The sequence below is a fragment of the Theobroma cacao genome, chromosome 5 (assembly GCF_000208745.1).
Source record: "Theobroma cacao cultivar B97-61/B2 chromosome 5, Criollo_cocoa_genome_V2, whole genome shotgun sequence".
NCBI lineage: Eukaryota > Viridiplantae > Streptophyta > Magnoliopsida > Malvales > Malvaceae > Theobroma > Theobroma cacao.
This window is the reverse complement of record NC_030854.1, coordinates 4,201,281-4,209,674: the sequence shown is the minus strand read 5'-3', so window position 1 is coordinate 4,209,674 and position 8,394 is coordinate 4,201,281. Positions and strand designations below refer to the sequence as shown.

The following is an 8,394-nucleotide window of genomic DNA, read 5'->3' as shown; positions in this document are numbered from 1 at the left end:
ACATTGATGAATTTAATAGAGTTATTCTTGATTTAAAGAATATCGATGTTAAAATTGAGGATGAGGACCTAGCCCTAATTCTTTTATGTTCTTTGCCTCCATCGTATGAAAACTTCGTGGATACTATATTATATGACCGAGACACTCTCACTTTCGAGATCTTTAAATTCTAAGGAATTGAAGAAGAAAGTTGGTGGTATCCAGAATGAAAATCAAGCAGAAGGTTTGGTTGTAAATAGAGGAAAAGATAGAGAGAAGAGTATAGATAGAAAAGGTAAATCTAGAGCAAAAGGGAAAACTTGTTGAAATTGTGGTCAGAAAGGGCACTTTCGTCAAGACTGTACCAAATTCAAGGATGATGAAAAGATCAATAAGTCTGAGAATACTGCAAACGTGGTTGGAAATGACTTTGATACTTTTGAGGAACCTGATAATGTTCTTGCAATTACCAATGGTAACCTGATGGATACATGGATCTTGGATTCGGCTTGTTGCTTTCATATATGTCCTAGGCGTGATTGGTTTACAACTTATCAATTTGTTGATATGGGCACTGTACAATTAGGAGATGATTTCTCTCTCTCAGTTGTTGGGATTGGCATAATTCGAATCAAGATGTTTGATGGTATGGTAAGAACACTTGAGGTAAAACATGTCCTTAACATGAAAAAGAATTTAATATCCTTGAGTTTGTTAGATAAGAATGGCTACAAATATAGTGGCCAAGATGGTGTCTTGAATGTATCTAAATGAGCCTTAACTATCATGAACGGCAAGTTATCCGATGACCTTTATTGTCTAGTGGGAAACACGGTCATTGAAACTATTTCTGTGGTCTCATCTAATGATCCTGAAGATGATGTAACACATTTATGGCATATGTGATTGGGTCATATGAGCGAGAGAGGGATTAGAAAACTGAGTAAGCGTAGTTTGCTGTGTGGTCAAAAGATTGAAAAGCTAGATTTCTGTGAGCAACATATAGTGAAATTTAGCACTACAACTCAACGAACTAAGAGTGCAGTAAACTACATCCATTCAGATTTATGGGGTCCTTCTTCGGTGGCATCAAAAGGTGGATCATTATACATGTGGACCTTTATTGATTATTTTTCAAGAAAGGTGTGGACGTATCTTCTGAAGGCTATAAGTGAAGTGTTAACCACCTTTTTGCATTGAAAGGTATTGATCGAGAAGCAGACTAAGAAAAGGATCGAGAGCTTTCGAACAAACAAAGGTTTGAAATTTTGCAAAGGTGAGTTTGGTCTATTCTACAAGAATGAAAAAATCGTTAGACATTGCACTGTCGTCAAAACACCACATCAAAACGGTATTGTAGAATGGATGAAGAAAACACTTCTTGAGAGAGCAAAATACGTGTTCTCAAATGTTGGCCTAACCAAAGTATTTTGGACAGAAGCTATCAACAAGGCTTGTTACTTGGTAAATCGGTCTCCATCAACTGTAATTGAATTTAAGACTCCCAAGGAAGTTTGGTCTGGTAAGCCCGCTGATTACTCTATATTGAGAGTATTTGGTTGTCATGTTCATGCTCATGTGAGTGATGGTGAAATACCCCATACTTTGATATGGTGATAAATAAAGTTGATCGAATGCAAATTGAGGTTAATTAAAATGTTTAGAAGTGATAAAAGACGAAAAAAGTAGTTTAGGATAAAATATTTCGCAAGTGAGAAAATAATAATAAAATAATAATAATTTTATCGGAGGAGAATTTGTGAGATAAAAGGCGATTTGAAAGTCAAGTGAGGCATAATAAGGTATTTTGGGTACCAAGGAGACAAGATAAAATTTTTAGAATAAAATAATATTTTATTAATGAAATAATATTAAAGTATTAATATTTAGCCTGATGTCGAAATCAGTTATGAAGAATGATCATATGGTTGATCCAAGTGGGGGAGAAGATGACAAGCCCGACTCTATAAAAATATTTGTCATAACATACATGTGATGGATAGCATGTTTGCATGCTAAGAGAGTCTCGAAAAATTTACAAAAAAGTCGGTATTGTACCTAGACGTACAACAAAGCTGATTTAAGCCTCGAACTAGATCAAATAGAGAATTCATGATGAAATTAAGAATTTTAAAGTCCCAGAATGGTTTAATATGGTGATTCGGAGTTCGAGGATCTATTTGGAGTCAAACTGAAATTTTCGCTATCTAGGGGTAAAATGGTCATTTGCCACTTGGGGACAGAATGAAAATTTTAGAAAAGATTTTTTTGGCCCCATTTGACTTATTGGAGTAGGATTTGAGGTTTAGAAGTGAAAAATTTTAATTTTTGGTATAATTTGAAGTAAAATGGTAAAATGATAATTTTGCCACCCTTGGGGCAAAATTGTAATTTTCCACCATCAGGACATTTTTCCAGCACATGGTCTTCCTTTATCCTCATTTTGACCATTGACTAATTGTGTGGTGGAGATAAAAAGGATTAAAATTTTAAAATTTTAAAAATGGACCAATAAAAAAATGCCATGTGTCATACCTTTATTATTTTATTGTTTCTTTATAAAAAGGCATAAAATCAGCCCATTTTCTTCATATGGCCGACCAAGCAAGGAAGAGAGAGAAAGAGAGGAAGAACAAAGGAAAAAACAAAAAAACCTAGGTAAAAATTCAAAGAAAAAGTGAAGAAATCAAGGAAACAAGCTAGGTAAGTTAGAATTTCTTTAGTTCTCCTTGATACCTAGCTTACCTATGCTTTTGTTCTTGATTTTCATGGTTGAATATTGAGTTATTATGATGAATTCAATTCTGAAAAATGGGTTAGGAGAGAGAAAATTGTTAGATTAATTTGATTTTAAGTTATGTTAGTGTTTTAAGTTAGTTTAGCATATTTAGAAACAAAACAACAAGAAAAGAATTTATTTTCTCCCACAACCCTTAATGGCCGAATTTACCATGTGTTGGGTGAGGATGAATTTGATTTTCATTCTAGGAGAATTGGTTAAGAAATGATGAATTATGAGCCTAGAAAAATAATGGAAATTTTTAGAGCAAGAATACGAATTTTTACCCACTAGGGGTATTTTCGTAATTTACTATCGAGACTGATAAATTGAATCTCATTCACAGTCATTAAGGTAATTTAGGTATAATTGGAGTGTAGAAAGTGAGAAGAATTGATTTGGAGATAATAGGCCAAATTAGGTTAGCACCGCATGTAAACGGTAGTCTGATAAGTTGTATATCATATCATGCATATATACCGAGCTTGAATTGATTTTATAATGGTCAAGCATTGATGTGATCAATTATGTATTGTACATTGTGGATAGGTGGTGAGCAAAGTACACTTGTAAAAGTACAGAAATTATGCTTGGAGACTGGGATTATGAGTACATATACTCTTAGAACAGTGAGTGAACTTATTATCGTCTTAATTATCTAGAGTAGTTTTATACAATTGTGTGATTTTATGGAAAATGGGTTCAAATGGTAAATTGTTATGTTTTAAGAGAAATTACAATTTTATAAAATGATTTTATAAATTTTCTGAAAAAATCGAATACTGGTTTTGAAAATAGAGTAATTGAAGACTGCCTGCTTGTGTTGTAAATTTATGGTTTTAAATTGAATGGCTTATGACAATATATGAGCATGAATGGCTAAACTGATTTTGGTGTTAGAATTATTTGTACTGAGTATTCAGCCTTGAGAGGCTAGGCTGCGATAAATTACCATGTCATGCTAGAATGAATTTTATTGATTGGTGGATTATATATTAATTATTCACTGCAGATGAGGTTTCGTGGACCAGCCTATTAGAGGAGCACGGTAAACTCTATTATATTCTTACCTCGAACGGAGAGACGAGTAGGGTATCTCTTGGGGTAAAGCTTAGGGTTCACTTCACGCCAAACCATCATGTGAAGGGGAACTCAGCCAACACCAAGGAACGACTGTATTTTTCTCAAACTAAAAATATATTTTAAGTGTATACAAAAATTTTAACAACATTGACGGACTCGGTTGGATGCCCTGCGCAAGGTATCACCGAGTATGAGTTTTGGTACGAGCCAAAGTTTTAAGAACTTCATAAGCCAAGTTGATTACTCGATTTTTATGGATTGATTTTATTTGGTTGAAATGTGTTGAAAGGTAATGAAATTATAGTATGATGATTTATTTTAATTGTCTCCATTTACTCGACTTTAGATAGTTTAGATGGTATCTGTTTACTCACTGGGATTTTATAATCTCACCACCCTCATTTCCTCACATTTCAGGCTCGGGGAATTTTATAGTTAGCTGATTTTGATAAGGACTTTCATTTGGACTTGAATCAGTAAAAGCTGTAGGTTTCCAGCTTTCGATGCATTTTGATTAGAGGTGGGCCCACGTGTCACTGTAAAAGAAATTTTATGCTTTGGTTATTTGCTTTATAGTATATATGAATATAATTAACTTTTACGCTATAAGAATTATGTACCGATAGTTTTATGAAAATTATTTTACAAGAAAATAGTTTATTTTATTGAATATTTTTATTATATTCAAATGGTCAAATTTTCACTTCAAATGAATGGTTTAGATACTTAATTTGTTTTTAAATCATTAAATATATATTTTCTGCTTACCTACTACATTTTTAGCAAGTTTTGAGATTTTCAAAAAAAAAATTGAAATGACGAAAATGCCCTTGTGAGCTAGAAAACAAAATGTTATGTTCTAATTTGGAAATGATTTGTAATCCCTTAAATTTTGATATTTGATAACTATTGCTCATCGGGGAAGTGTGAAAGCTGATACGAGAGCCTTGTGGGGTTTCGATCGGTATTTGGGGTGAAGAATGTCTGTCGAGGCCTCGCGACAGTTGTCACGGGCCCGATGGGGAGTTATGGATCGTGATAGATGGTAAACTTGAGTTGAGGGCAACGAAGTGCATATTCCTAGGCTATGCATATGGGGTGAAGGGTTATCGGTTGTGGTGTACTGATTGTAAGTTTCCCAAGTTTATGGTGAGTCGGGATGTTACCTTTGACAAGTTTGCATTACTTTGTGGGATAAAGTCTAGAATTGCAAACACATCAGACCAAGAAGTTGGCAAGTAGGTGGAGCTTGAAATCAATACTCTTGTGACAGTGTGGGATGATAGTGAAATCTAGAAAGAATTGCAAGAGGTACAAGAATTGGTATCTCAACGAAGCATTACTTGTATTGATGGTGATTCTGATTCTTATGTTTTATTTGAGGAAGTAGAGATTGATGAGCCTTACTTTTATCATGAGGAAATTACATATGCCGAGTCTTCTAAGAAGATTGAGTCTCTACACTGGGATCAAACATGGGAGCTTGTGAAAACACCTAAAGTTACTATTGAAGTTGGCTTAGTGTGTGAAGGAGGTGCAAACATTAGTTGTAATGTGGTTGGCTTCTCCGATTCAGATTTTGTTGGTGATCTAGACAGTATAAGATCTCAAACGGGGTATGTGTTCACTCTCTCAGGGTCTGCAATCAGTTGGAAAGCAATTCTTCAATCAATCGTTACTTTGTCTACAACTGAAGCTGAATATATGGCTGTGACCGAGGCAATGAAAGAGGCTTTGTGGCTTAAAGGCTTGGTTAGTGATCTTGGTTTTGGACAAGCATATACAATTATGTTTTGTGATAGTCAAAGTGCTATACATTTGACTAAAAATAAGATGTTTCATGAAAGAACCAAACACATCCAAGTCAAGTGTAACTTCGTTCGAGAGATTATTTCTAAAGGTGACATTGTAGTAAAGAAAATAGCTACAGAAGAAAATCCGGTAGATATGTTAACTAAGTCAGTTTCTGGGATAAAGTTCAAGCATTGCTTGGACTTGATTGGTGTTCTTAGTGCTTGAGGCCCTTTGGGGCAGTGACGGTGTCGACAGAGATTGGTTCGTAAGGTGGAGCTTGGTGAATTCAAGCCTAAGGTGGAGATTTGTTAGGATAGTCTTGAATTATGATTTAATTAGGATTGTTTAATTCTAATTAAATTAGTATACCTTATGAAATAGTCTTTAAATTTAGTTAGACTAGAATAACAATTCATAATTCTATTAGGATAAGATTCCTAATTATATTAGGATAAGGTTATTGTATTTGGCACTATAAAAGGACCCTATGGGTTAAAGAATAATAATCACCTAGATTTAGAGAGAGTGATTTAGGTGTACGTGGGATAAGGGTTATGAGTTTGAGACTGTTCTTGTAATCTCCTGATTTTTCCTCTTAGTGGATTTTTTTCTGTTACTGTGCTCGTGGACGTAGGTCATCAAAAGACCGAACCACGTAAATTCTTATGTTCTTGTGGGTGTGTTTGATTTCTTTCTTTCTTAATTCTATTGATTGGGTTAGATCTTGGGTAATTCTTTAGAGACAATTTCGTAATTTTCCAACAGGGCCACTGGGGATGTAATCAGGATCGTGTAATTGACTCCAATTCATAGCTTCTTTAATGGCAGCTCGTGCTTTTCGTAGACCATCTTCCAGCCTATCCAATTTAGTGTAGACTCTTCGTCTTCTGTGCTTCAAAGGAGGATCAATCGATTCATTTTCTTTGAAGGGTGTGGTGGAGCTGAAGTTTTCGCTTATTGACATGTTTGGGTTGTCTTCATTTCTGCCGCTCTGTTGAATTAATCATAATTAAAGTCACTAAGCAAACCATATAATTTAGGAAGGGAAGCATTGCATTGACATCAAGTGAAATATTGAAAAAATCCACACCCTACGCACAATTCGCCTAAAATTTCTTACACTAATTACTTAAGGGCTAGTGTTACTCATATGATTTGCATGCCCAAGGAATAATCAAGTAAGGATGAATAAAGGATATGTTGTCAACGTTTTTTCTTTCTTGATGTTCATATAGTTTAATGATTGAACCATCTAACTTTGCTATTTTTAAACTTTTTCCAATAAAAAAAAAAGAATGTTAAAATATTAATAATGGCACCCTATTTGTATAAGAATTAATGATATTGTAGATAATAATTGGGAGTGGACAATGATGGTTATCAGCAATTATCCTTTTAAACTAGATGATTAAATACCTATTGCATCAATAATGCTTCATAGAGTAATGAGAGTTTGAGTGATCAGAATATAAAAATTTAATAAAAATTTCGTGATGAATCAAAGAAATTTAAAATCAAGTATATAATTTTTGACAGGCATTATTTTCCGTGATTTGGGAGAACAAACTCAATCAACGAGGCAACAAAGAAATCACTAACTTCAAATAAAGCAAAGGGAAATGACAGGAAGTCATGGACCTAAATTCTTAAGTGCTTATCAGAATCAACAAAATTAAGCTAAAAATGTGGTAAATGACACAAATTAAAGAGATGTGGTTCTAACTTCTAAGCCATCATACTAAAGCAATTGATAAAGACATAAGCGCCAGAGAAGGTAAGAAACTGTCCATGAGAGAGAAACAAAGCTCTTACAAACTGCTGAACTTGCAAGGACCGAGCATCAATTGTTGGAGAAACAGACTTGCTAAGGGCAGCCTCATCTGACAAAGCTTCTTTCCTGCTGTGATCATCCACCAACACTACCACCTCTGAATGCAAATCTACTGGACTATCACTTTCTTTTGCATGTAACTTGGCCTCTGTACTGCATCTAAATTAGTGTTTGAAGAAGATGAAGTAGGGACAACATAAATTAAAGCCAAGTTGGAGCGTCTTTGAACAAAAAGGGGAGCAGAACCTGACACCAGAATCAAAAGCACTGCAAACAGAATAACCTTTAATGATGATGAAGTTTTGGCAAACCAATTCTTGAATCCTTCACCCATCTCTCCTTCTCAAGGAGTTATCTCAGAATCTTTATGTGAAATAATGGAGGCATGTTTGCAACCAACACAAAAAATAAGAGTTGGGTTTTTAGGAAACGGACGAAAACAAATGGTTGCACCCCCAAGCAGGCCAACCTTTGTTTTCCCTGCTTCATTATTTATCTGCTTTCCTCTTAGCCAAATTTCCAGTTCATATACTCATTTTACAGCTTTGAAACGGATGGTTATTATATAGTAGTGTACCACCAAGGTCATATTCAGACTCTCAAAACTGTGGCTGTTAGTGCTTATCTTTTATTCCTTTTATTCCAGTACTCTGTTTCATTTGTTTCTAGCTAGTAGTATTTGCTCCTTGGTTGCACATAAATACTTGCCATTTTTTTTAATTAAACAATAATAATGTTTTATAGGGTTACATTTAGAAATCTATTGAATAAAGAATTCTAAAAAAAGTAAATTATCTTTTAATGAAAGTGATTCAACAAAATTTAAATTCTTACCTCTACATGAGATAAACCTTGTAACTATATTAATTTATTATTATAGTCGCTATCTATAATCAACAAGAATTATTTAAAATGGTAATTCAGAAAT

At 34.2% G+C, this 8,394-nt stretch overlaps 1 long non-coding RNA gene across 1 annotated transcript; it reads right to left on the bottom strand.

Moving 5' to 3' along the window:
• LOC108662253 lies at window positions 6,415–7,981 on the bottom strand. The gene is made up of 2 exons (XR_001928073.1): window positions 7,448–7,981; window positions 6,415–6,626 (listed from the first exon to the last, which is right to left on the bottom strand). It is a non-coding gene; the product is annotated as an uncharacterized LOC108662253 (long non-coding RNA).